Source organism: Lagopus muta, chromosome 24 (genome assembly GCF_023343835.1).
Source record: "Lagopus muta isolate bLagMut1 chromosome 24, bLagMut1 primary, whole genome shotgun sequence".
Classification (NCBI taxonomy): domain Eukaryota; kingdom Metazoa; phylum Chordata; class Aves; order Galliformes; family Phasianidae; genus Lagopus; species Lagopus muta.
Window position 1 is genome coordinate 1,763,431 of NC_064456.1, and position 12,308 is coordinate 1,775,738.

A 12,308-nucleotide genomic window follows, 5' to 3' on the forward strand; every position below is an offset into this window, starting at 1 on the left:
TCCTCAGCAGCGCTCCCAGTGAGGTCCCAGGGACAGCTGCAGAGGGAAAAAGCAAGGAATTCGCCGGGAGAAAAGCGAGAAATTTGCTGTGGGAAAAGCAAAGAGAGCTGCAAGGCTTTGCAGCCCCACGGAGCAGAGCTTCTCAGGTCAGTGCAAACCCAGAGCAGTGCCTCTCTGCCACCAAACGGCCCTTTGCTGTCACCACCTCCACACGGCCGCGCTGTGCAGAGCAGCGTCAGCTCCACGCAACGAGATCTTCCCCTGAATGAAGTTTAGTCACCGTGGGATGTTTCCAATTGGAAATCAGGACAGTTCGGGCTGAAAGCAAGCCAGCTTTCCACTTCCCAGAAATCCCATTTGCAAGCGAGCCCGTTGCCAGTTCCCCTTTCTCTCCCAGTATCCAGTAAATAAATCCAGCTCCAAGCGAGGAGGGGAGATGCAGCACTTCAGGCTCTGTCTGCAGCCCAGCCCTGACTCTGTGCTCATCCCACAGAGGTTGCAGTGCTGCTCTCAGCCCTGGGCAGTGGGTGACAGCCTGATGGGACCTCAGTGCCTGCAGCTGTGCCTGGGGAGGGACGCAGGTGGGGCGGGAGCTGCCGAGCTGGTGCTGGAGCCTGGTTGCATCCCTTTGCCACTGCACCTGCCTGCAGCATCCCCTGGAGGAGGCTCCCAGCAGCAGGGGCTGGGGAATTGCATCAGGCTTCCTCTTTGTCCCAGTTGAGATGAGCAAAGCTGGTTATTGCCCTCTATAAAGAACTGGTTTGCTCCAGGAAGGCGGCGCTGGGAAGAGCCAGAGGCTGGCAGTGAGTTTCTGGAGGGCAGAGACAGGCAGATCCAGGTGGGTGCTCGCCTCCAGCAGGTTCTGGGGCAGCCCAGCAGCTCCGGATGGGTTTGTGTCAGAGCTGGATTCTCTGCTGCTCCATGGGCAGGTACAGAAGAGCACAATCATCCATGCAGTACCATGGCTCTGCTCGCTCACAGCTGTCCACTCAGAACTGTAGGACCACGCATGAAGATTGCAGATCTCGGCTACATTTGGCTGAAATTTCTGGACCAGGATGTTAGGAAGTCCTCAGGAATCGAGGGATTGCACCTGGAGGTGTGATCAAACTTAACTCCTTAGGAGACCACTGAGTGGAAGGAAGCCAGCCATGCACTGGGCTCACAGGCCTATTCTCCCTCTCCACGTGCCATCCTTGCTCAGCAGGATGCTGCAGGCACCACGCAGGGACAGCAGATGTGACATCCAGCTCTGAAAATCCATCCAGAACTGCAGCTGCACCACACGCATGGGTGCTTCCTGCCTTATCTCAGCGGTGCAGGAGATAAGAGATGTGGAGATGGCTTGGTTACAGACTCTGACACACAAGATGCCACCATTGCCCTGTCAACAGATTTGCTGCCACAGACATGGAAAAGCAGCGTGGGTTCAGTGCAGAGCATCGTGTCCCCATCCATGCACACCCCAGGGAGGGGATGCAGGAGCTGGGGGCAGCCCTGCCAGCTTGTGGGAACTGCAGGGGGGATGTGTCTGACGCCAGAAGGATGCAGCCATGTCCTGCTTCCAGCTGCAGAGGTGGCTTGAAGCAGCATCCCAAGCAACTTGCTGTATTATCCCCCAGCCAGAAGGGTTGGTGCTCTCCCTGGTTTCAAAGCCAGCCAATGGCACAAAGCATGGACACAGTCAGCAGGACCCCAGCCCGCATCCTGCTGCAAGCCCAGCTGTGTGCTCAGCCCTCTGGGCTGCCCCTGCCCTGCTCCCAGCCCTGCCAGCTATCAGTGCTCCCACAGGTGCCACTGAGCTCCCTGTAGGATGTTTAACCCCTGGCAGGGTGCACACAGGCACTGTGCTGTGCTCATGGGCACAAAGCCTCGGCTGTATGCTGTGTTTACCAGCAAACGGGGACAAGTATTCCTGCAAATCCTCACCCTATCCGTGCCCACATCCCTGCAGATCCTCAGCTTTTCCATGCCCCTGCACACCCTCACCTTATCTGTGCCCACCAGTGCCAGCTTCAACCCGACTCCTCAGCGCTGCACGAGCAGCTCTGCAGCCAACATCCAGCAAAGCCCAGCTTCCTGCTGCCCCTCCGCTATCCCAAACCTTTCTTCCAGTACCCCTCCGTCCACCCCCAGCTCCACCAACCACCCAGACCCAGGCTCAGCCTGACCTGCTTGCTGGGAGCTGCCGCCGGCTGCAGGGAAGGGGGAAGCAGCTACCGAGAGCCGCCACGTCCAAGCGAGTGCTGCCGGGGGCTGATAAGCAAGGTCTGAAATCTGAGAGTGCAGGTTGGCTGCCTGCTATATAAACAGGCGCTCGCACACACGCACACCCCCAGCTTGCACGCCACTCCCGCCTGCTCACAGCCACGCCAGCACTCTATGGGGCACAGCTGTGCCATGGAGACCCCCGTCAGCAGTGCTGGACTTAAGCACGCTGGTATGGACTCCAAGCACAGCCTGGTGCTGGGGTATGGCACATTGCAGAGGTGGGGTTTTGTCCCTCCCAGCTCTGCATCTCATGGCAAAGGTGTTGTGACCCTGTGGTGGGCACTGGCTGAGTACCACGTGGGTGCTAAGAGCAGCAGTATGGAAGCCTCACACCGTCAGATGGAGGGGTTCAGCAGCACGCAGGGTCAGCCAAGCAGATGCCTGTGCTCACGAGCACATTTGCATCCCTCACCCAGCAGCAACAGGCATGCACAAACCATGATGGGGTCATGACCACCGTGGTGCCAAAAGCTTCACCCCTAGGCCTATTGCCATCCCCACAGCAGAGCCCCTCTACTCGCCATCTCCTAACAACCAGAGCGTGCCAGTGCCACCGTGGGGCTTCTCTGTGCCAGTGCTACTGTGGGATTTCCTTGTGCCACCGTGGCTGTACTTCCTGCAGTGGGAGGAAACATTCAAGAAGACAAAACCCTGCCCTGTTTTTCCCAATTCTCCAGGCTCACCTGCAGCCCAGAACCGGGGCGGCCACATACCATTGGCGGGGCCGGGCTGCACGCTCGGCTGCTTGCTTCATCCTGCAGCTGCCTGCAGGGAGAGAAGGAGCTGTGCCCCCTGCTCAGGGAACACAGCACTGGGGCATTGCCACTGGGAAATGGGAGCCCCAGGACTGCTGGCACAGAGAGATTCTTTGCGGGTGCATCCATGAGGACCCTTCTCCACTGTGCTGGGAAAGCAGAGAGCACGAGCACAGCTAAGGGTCCTCCTGTGCTCCTCCAGCTCCTGAGGCCAGATTCACCTGAAGATCCTCTGTCCCAGGTGTGACGAGCCCAGCACAGCTCTGAGCCAACTCCCTGCCCCGCTTGCACAAGCAGCTGTGGGCGCTGCTGTGGTACAAACAATCACAGCCTGTTCACGAGGCCCAGCACCTGCCTCCTCCTCCTCTCCCATTGCTCCACCTGATTGCAAGGAGACACGCCAAGCTCCGCTCCGTGCACGGCTCCCTGCACCCTCTGCTGTTCCTCCCAGGGCAGGGCCACCACCTGTCTCCTCGTCCCCATTGCTCCCATGGAAGTGCTGGCAGCACACAGAGCACCATGACCAGTTCATCCCGGCTGCTCCAACCCCACACAGCAGCACGCTGACCCCGAGATCTTAAGATGCTTCTTCAGAAGAACAACTTTGCCTTTGAGAAATGGGATTGTGCTGGGTGCAGTGGGGATCAGACAGCCTGGGGCAGGGATTTCCTCCCCACGGTCAGCATCCCAAAGGACTTTGAGCTGTCTGAAAGGCATTTTTCCTTCTTTTTTTCCTTTTCCTTATGGAGAAGAAGAGCTGGTGTCGAGCCTTTCACGCCATTCCCATAACCCTAATCCCCCTTGAGGGTGGGAGCACAGCTGGAGGGGCTGCTCCATGCCTTGGGGGGACTCCTCCCCAGTCCTCAACCACAGAGGGTGCACCCCCCAATGTCCATGCATCTCCACAGCCCACCCAATGCCAGCACAAGGAGCATCAGTGCCCCCGCCAGCCCCAGCCTGAACCCAAGGTCCCCTTTATCTCCAGCACCAGCACGTCTGCTGATAAGCCCAGCACATGAGGGATAACATAAGGTTCCAAGCAGCCTCTTCACTATCAGCAGCCCTCCCTCCACTCTGCAGCACAGGGTGGCTGCTGCCCTACTGCACTGTCCCCCCAAGGCTGTGGGATCTAAGCAAGGTCTCAGCATCCACATCCCAAATGCTGCACCAGCATTGGGGCTGATCTCGGCCCCTTCAGTCTCAGGTCCTGACCCACGATCCCAGAAATGTGGGACTGAACCCCACATTCCATGGCATGCACTGTCCCACAGGACCCCCGCTGACCCCCCACCATGGGCACCCCTTGGCCACCCCGCAGTGCAAGGCAACCTCTCACACTAACGAGCTTTAAAAGATTCATTACGTTCCCACTTCGACTGCTGCTCATTGTTTCTAAATTAGAGAATCTATTTGATTCTGGGATGAGGAGGAGAAAGAAACAAATAATAAAAGGCAACACTGAAACAAACAGTTTGCATCGGAAGATGTGGAGCAGGTCCCCCCAGCAGGGAATGGTAGTGGTGGGGGAGGGTGGGGAAGGCATGCAGCACGCATTGGGTTTGCAATGAAAGCAGGAATTGCTAATCATTGCTGCTCAGCTGAGCTGAAAGGAGAGATGCTGCCTGGGAAAACAAACTGAAAGGGTGAGCGCAGGGCACACGGATTTCACCTGACCCCATCTTGGCTGCTTCTCCTCCTTGATGAGAAAATCCCATCTGAGGTCCCCCAGGTACGAGCATCTCTCATGGGGTGACATAGGGCAGCCCCACTGCATGCCTTTATCTCCAGCAGAATCAGTCTGGCCTTGAAAATAGGAGGATTTGGGGAGAAATAACACCAAAACAACCCCCCCTCTATGCCTGCTTCCGAGCATCATGCCAGGCTATAAATACCAGCAGCGGATGCTGGAGCTCCACTATCCCTGGCTCTGAGCAGCACCCAGATTTAGGAAGGGACTGAAGGGAACAGCCCTGCAGCATGGGAGGAAGGGAGAAGGCACAGTGCTCAGCCAGGGTCAGCCTGAGCCTCAGGGACCAAGCACACTGTTCACTTGGCCACAGTGATCCTGCAGGATGGATCCTGAGCTGATGTCTGTTGGCACCGAGGGGGTTTGGGGATGGAGGGGGGATGGGATGCCTCAAGCAGGAGTGAAGCAGCTGTGCCAGCAGGGCAAGAGAAGGAGAGTTGGAGGAAATCCCCACAGGGCCTTGGAGGCAGGGGAACCGGTGCCAGGAGGGAGTGAAAAGCAGTGCAGGTCGGTGCCAGGGCCGTGCGCCAGCACTGTGGGAACACACAGACAGACCCCAGCTCCCTCCAGTGTTCCCAGTGCTGCTGGTTGGGAGAGGGGGATGGGCGTAGAGGAAAGTCCTCCTGCAGCACATCCCAGGCCAGATTTCCCTGTCTCAGCCCAGGGGTGAAGGGCACCCACCTGCAGGGACCCCGTGCATGAGGCCAGGGCTCAGGGCACAACCCGATGGGGGGAAGCCCTAATTGCAGCCCCACCGCAGGATTGCTACCTCATTAGAGAGTAATTACAGAATAATTATCCTACGGTAACACCCAAACCCCGATCAGGAAATGGGATTGCTGGATGCCAGGATTCTGCACGCGTGTGCACACGCACACACACACACCCCAGGAAACCTCAGGGCAAAAGATGGAGGACTCCTGGATCCCCACCGAGGATATGTGCCTCAGTTTCCCCACTTGTGCACCAGCACAGCAGCTGTCCCCTCTCTCTGCATTCGTACCATCCTCAGAGATCTCAGCTTTTGCGCGGGAGCTTCGTTTGCATCACATCCCCAACCTCAACAGGACGCTGCATCCTCATGAGCAACCCCAGGAGCCCCCAAAATCCCCATCCCAGGGCTTCAAACCGAGGACAGACACAGGAAGGTCTGCACCGGCCTCATCCACCCCAAACCCTCCATCAGTGGGGACGTCCCCTAAGAGCAGGTGAACTTTAACCACATAAATCACATTCCTGCTGGCTCCCCGCCGGCACAGCCCTTATCTCCAGTGGGCTCACACAGATCTGTCTGCAGCCCATAGGAGGTCGTGGCCCTATCTCGTGCCCGAGGACACTGGGAGATGGGGCAACACGAGGAGCTGGTTGTGCCAGGCAGGAGTTGGACCCGCTGGCCCCATTCCTGGTTGCTCACCCCAATGGATGCACCAGCACCCGCTCCTCCTGCGATGATGGCAGCAAGGACAAGGTCACTCCAAGAGCAGCTCACAGCTGGCAGGGAGGAGATGAGGGACAGGGCACGAAGCGGCAGCGCTGATGGCTGCTGAAGGGCCCTACATCTCGTAGCACACAGGCAGAGATGAGGAGCTCTGCGCTCCCCTCCGGGAACTCATCACCACGATTGCAGCTGAGAGTTGGAGCCCAGGGGCTGTAGAGTTCGCACGTAGCTCTCGAATCCCTCATCTCCCTGACAGGCAGGAGAGCAGCCGGCAGGCAGCAACGGAGCTGCAGGCGGCCCCTGCCAAAGGTCACTGCGTTTGCACATTCACAAAATATGCACTTAAGAAAAAAAGAAAAGGAGGAAAAGAAATCCCACGCTCACATGGAGGATGCGTTGCAAAGGAGCGCTGCGGCTTGGAGCTCTGCTCCAGCACTGCCTGCCCAACTGCCCAGCACTCTGCAATTAAAAGCAATCAGCCACACGCGAAACTGACAGATTTCCATCTCCCGATTTGCTTCCCTGACCCTGAGGGTTCCAACTCGTTTTCAAATTCTCCGGAAGAATAAAGGCTTGAAAATCAGTTTCGGCACATTGAGCAGATGGCTCTGGGGATCCACCATGCCCCGAAGAGCAGCAGGGGCAGAGCTGAGCCCTGCTGAGGGTCAGGGGGGGTTGGGTCACCACACAGGCAGCCACATCCCCTCCCTATGAACCCAACAGAACTTGGCCTCCCAACCCTGCAGAATTAGTGCTTCCAAGGGTCCTCTATGGGGATGGGTGTTGTCTCGCTGCCTGACCCCATCCTGCACCCAAGGGATGCTCAAACCCAAACCTCCAAATCACCCGTGGATTTAAAGGAAGGGAATCCCTGCGCAACCCAGGGGTTCCACCTCCCGTGATCCCAAATGCAGAGGTCAGGATGAGCCTCTGGAACACAGCCGTGCGAGCAGCCGTGCAGAGCAGCAGCCAGGCTCACCCTCACCCACACCACCTGCGCCAGGTGAGCCCTTTGCAGCAGCTCATTTGAAGCCACAATTAGCCCTCACCTGCCGGATCACAGCACTGCACGAGAGCTCAGCACCCACCACAAAGAGTCCCCCAAAGGCTTTCAGATGCCCAGCCTGGAGCACGGGTGCAACACAGCACTATGTGGATGTTTGGCCCTTGGGATGCTGAGCCCCAGCACGGCTGTGTGTGGGGCACAGTGCCATGGGTGCACACACCCCATCCTCACCCGGCGCCGAGCGCCGTCCCCTGGGGGCACAGAACCCAGGAAGGTGCTGAGCACGGCGCCCACTGCATCTCCCAAACGGTGCCCCGGGAATGGGGAGAGCGGGGCTGGGTAAGAACCGGCCGAGCTGGATGGGGAGCTCAGTGCTCCCGGTGCTGCCAGACTGGTCCTGGCTGTTCCTCCAGCTGCCAGCCTGGATGGAGACGGATCCAAACACGGCGCATTCCTCCCAGCTCACCCCCAATGTGAGACCCCAAGGCTGAGCACGGCAGCAGCACCTCTACCTATTCCAGACACGTTGCAGGGGCGACTCTTACCTGAGCTGCGAGGCTCCAGGCCCCGGTGGTGCTGAGCTGTCGGAGCAGCCGCCGCTGCTTACGTAAGGGAGGCGAGGAGAAGAGCGCTGCTGTGAGTCCCCAGCAACTGCAGGCAGCAGGAGAGGAACAGCAGCCTCTGCTGCTCGGCGGGAGATGGGTGACGGAGCTGTGCACAGCACGAGGATGTGGGCTGCAGGGGATGCTCTGCTCTGCCAATGCTCCCAGCTCCGGTCCCGTGCCCCTTACCACCGGGGGATGGGGACAGCCTGAGCCCTGCTGAGAACAAAGGGCTGCACTGCGAAGGCTCTGGCTGCCGTTTAATTACCAGCACTGGGGCTCAGGGCAGCACAGCTGCACCCGAGCTGCTCAGCTGCAATGAGAGGAACATTGAACAGAAGGGCATCGCACGGCTTCACTGGGAGCCGGTGATATGGGAGGTGTGGAAGGAAACCCTGAGCTGCACTGCTATGCTGGGATGGAGCAATGGGGGCAGATGGGGAGCAGCATCCAAAGTGCTGTGCGTGGAGGGGGGGGGAGGCGAGCCGGCAGGACCCTGAGTGGGGATCGTAACGCGGAGCGGGGAATCGCCATAGACTCATAGAATATCCCGACCCGTAAGGATCACCCAAGCAGGCAGCACGGACACGGAGCAGCATGTTTAGAGCAGGGCGTTTGTCTGTCGACGGGACGCCAGGCGCGCACAAAAGCCGTCTCATTATCCCCTAATTAGTGCTTTGCCAGCTTCTGCAATTAACACCCATGCAAGCGGCTGCTGTTTGAGTAAACAGAGGGTTATGAGCACCCTTGGAGTCGCTGGGGGCTCCGGCACGACGCAGCCCACCCAGCCCCAGAGCAGAGCGGTGTCACCCCCGGCGTGGTGGCACTGGCCCGGCCGTGTCCCCGCAGCGCACACAGGGGATGGGAGAGGCTTTCCTCGGGGCTCCGGGGGGTGAGGGAGCAGCTCAGCCCTGCTGCTGCATCACAGCGCGGTCCTTATGCAAAGGATGTCTCCTTCAGAAACATCAAAGGGAAGCCATCAGCCGGGGCTGACACGGCCTTTCTCCGGCTGACCCAGAAACGTGGATCAAGCGCTGTCTCATCCCTTAATTGAGAAGTTGGTGACTTTGAATCTTTATTAAAGAGCTTTGGTAAATTCACAGATTAAGGCCACCACCGGCCGCTGCCATCACCCAACCTGATTCCCTGCCACCTCACCCAGCTGCTGCTTTCACTGCTTTGCACGGAGTGAAAACTGAACCAAAAGCAAAACTGCACCAAAAATCCAGGAAGAAAAAGCAAACAACACACACACAAAAAAACCCCAAACCAACAACAGCCTTTCTGCACAACCTGAGCACCAGCACAACCAATGCGACAGCAGCACAATTCATCCTGCTGCCCCCATCACAAAGATCTGGGGCTGGGGGAGCACAGAACACCCCTAAGTACCACTGGGATGGGGCAGCACTGCACAGCTGGGTGCCCCCCTGCAGCCACGGAGCTGGCAGATCCTGGGGGAAAATGAGGCTAAAGAGGAGACGGCGCATTCCTTGCTGCACTCTTTCTGCCTGCTGTGGATTATCGTGTTTCAAGCTATGGAAAACAGAAGGGGGGATGCTACTACAAATGCCTGAGAGAGAAGAGAGAGAAGAGAAAGGGAGGAGGGCAGGCAGAGAAGCAGTGCTTTCCCCTCCAGCTAGAAACGACAGGCAGGAGAAATCCCAGCCCAGCTGATTCCTGCGGATACAGATGGAGAAGAAAAGAACCCCGAGCCCCAGCCCGGCTGCAAGGGGTTAAGCTGAGCTCGACAGCCTGGCGGGGGATTAAGCCCTGGCTGCCCATCTGGGTGATGTTTGCAGCATTCAGGCAATGCCAGGCCTGGCTGCAGAGCAGCAGAGCACAGGGCCGGCCAGCAGGCAGCAGCGTGCACGGGTGCAAATGCACATCCACACATGGACACACGCGTGCACAGGCACATGCACACATGCACGCATGCACATAAAAGCCTTGCAGATCGGGTGATGCTGATGCATCCTCCTGCAAGCAGGGAGCAGCCGGGGAGGTGCAGCAGGCACAGCAGCTTCCTCCTGCAGTGCCAGGCGTGCAGCTCGCCCTTCCATCCATGCCTGTCCCTCCTCTCCTCAGTCCTGCGAGCCCTGCTGCTGCTCCTGCCGGTTTCTATGGGAACTCAGCAGGAAAACACGGCTCCCAGTGAGGCTGGCACTGGTCTGGCTGCCCAAAGCCATGAAGAGAGCTGCTTGTCTGCTCCACCAGAACCTTTCACCAGTTCTTCCCCAGCAGAGTAAAGGGGTCAAGAAGCACGGATCAGAGCAGGCCAGGAGCAATTCCTCCTGGAGAGCAGAATGCCCAGGTTCTGCCCTGCGATGCACAGTGGGATGCAATGGGATGTGCAGTGGGATGCACAGCAGGATGCAATGCGATGCACAGCGGGCTGCAAACCTTCAGCATGTAGAAGTGGGAGAAACCGACGGATGCTGCTAATTCTCAGCTGCAGAGCAGCATGCACTGCCTACCAACAGCCTCGTCTGCCTGGAGGAACATCATCCCCAGCAAATGCCACTCTGGTCTCTTCAATGCACGGCCTCCAGCAGAGCTGCCCACTCCCCTGTACACCCAGGGATGGCCACGTGCCCCCTCCCCACTGCCGTGGGGTGATCAGTCCCAGCCCTTCCACATGGGATTCACAGACCCGTGTTTAATTTAGCATGCACCATCATATGACGGAGCAGAGCGTGTGCCTTCAGATTTAGCAGCAGCGTCACAAAGCTGCCATTGACTGCTCAGGGACCATCTCCAGCTCTGCCAGACACCTCAGTGCTCCAGCAGGGGGGGGGTGAGAAAGCACAGCACCTCACTGCTGACACACCGCCATGGGGGGGCTCAGTGCTGCTAACAAGTGGGCAGTGAGATGGAGCCCAGGGAAGTGCCAGACAACATCCCGGGCTGCATTGCTTGCAGCCCATCCTGACAAAGCCATGAAACCAAGCCCAGTGCATGCATATCTGGGGGGAACCTGACAATCTGAGCCCCCCCAGCCATCAGCATGGGGCCTTAGAGATGCAGAGACCAGCCCCCCCCACCTGCCCCAAAGCACAGATCCTACAGCGGTGGGGTTGGGGACACAAGGGAGGACTCAGCACACAAACACACCGTGGGGACAGCTCGGGGGGGGGGGGGGGTCCCCACGGCTCACCGACGTCACTGCAGAAAGGGTTTCCCCAGGGACCGTCAGAAGGTGCCACCTCTGCAGCACCACGGGGCACATTCAGAGCAGCCCAGGAGTGCTGGGCCCCCCCTTTGGAGCACAGATACCCCAAGGAAGGACTCCCCCCGCCGGCCCCATAGCGCACGTCCCGATCTGGGGATGCTCTGCCGCTTCACGACCCCCTACCGCAAACCCGAGGAGGAAGAGGAGGAGGAGGAGGAGGGAGAAGGAAGGAGGGGGGGGGGGTTGGCAGCCCTGAGGGGCACTCACCGTGCAGGGCGGGCAGCGGTCGGGCCCCCCCCGTTACTCAGAGGCTCAGCATCCTCCCGGGGCAGCCCCAGCCCGAGCCGGAGCCGCAGCCCGAGCCCGAGCCGGAGCGGGAGCCGGAGCGGGAGCTGGGCATGCTCGGGGACCGTGAGCGGCACGTGATGCCGGGCTGGCACCGAGCGGAGGAGGGGGGGACGACCGAGCAGCCACCCCCACCCCGCCGCACTGTGCCCCCCCTTCCCCCCCTCTGCCCGGCAGCGGAGCTCTCTGCGTCACTGCGGGAAGGGGGGACCGCGCTGTTTGCCCCCCGGATCTCTGCATCCTCGGGGAGGCTCTGCAGCACGGGGGGAGGAGGAAGGGGGAGGGGGGAGCAGCCCCTCTGTTTCTCAGTATAGGAGGGTGACCACGCACCCCCTGCATCGCATTGCTGGGGGACAGCCGTGACCACGAGCCCTAACCCCACATCCCAGCGTTGGAAAATAGCCGGGACATTCATTCTCCTGCAGTCCACATCTCCCAGGGCTGGGGGGAACACGTCTGTTAACCCCCCAGGAATATGGGGGGGGGAGGGGGGTGGGCAGGAAGCACCTCCAGGCTCTGCAACCCAGGGAGAACAGCCTGCAGGGAGGAGGTGCCCAGAGGCCGGGCAGCAGGACAGTTTGCCAAGCACAGGTTGGAGCACAGAGATCCTCCCCCAGCCCTGCTCAGCACCCACCCCCAGCGCCTGGCAGCACAGCAATTTCTGAGCTGCAGATCTGCAAATTCCAGCCCTACAGCGATGGCACCGTGTCCCAATCTATGGCACTGCCCTACTTCTGCCAGTCACAGCCACCAGGGACCCTGTCTATGCCCAGCCCAGGCCCCACACTGCACAGGGACTCTCCATGCTTAGCACATGTGTGCTGGCTGGGGAGGGATGGGATTCTCCAGGAGGGAAAACACCACGGCTTCCCTTGATCCTATAATCACTCCCATAGCCTCAAGGTATTAGGGGCTGCAGGGGGGTGGCTTTCACTGAAGGCTTTGCAGTCTGCATTTCCCCCTCCTTCCCCT

At 59.4% G+C, this 12,308-nt stretch overlaps 1 protein-coding gene across 2 annotated transcripts in view; it reads right to left on the reverse strand.

The window, feature by feature from the left end:
• PLEKHA6 (pleckstrin homology domain containing A6) overlaps window positions 1-11,397 on the reverse strand; it is a 39,230-nt gene extending 27,833 nt beyond the window's left edge. The window contains exon 1 of one of the 2 annotated variants that reach the window (XM_048926157.1): window positions 11,259-11,397. The gene's annotated coding sequence lies outside the window, so the exon portion shown is untranslated. Of the gene's footprint in view, window positions 1-7,762; window positions 7,946-11,258 lie in introns of those variants that run through there. The other variant, XM_048926156.1, reaches the window with a different exon arrangement.
• Between the last annotated feature and the right edge of the window lie 911 nt (window positions 11,398-12,308).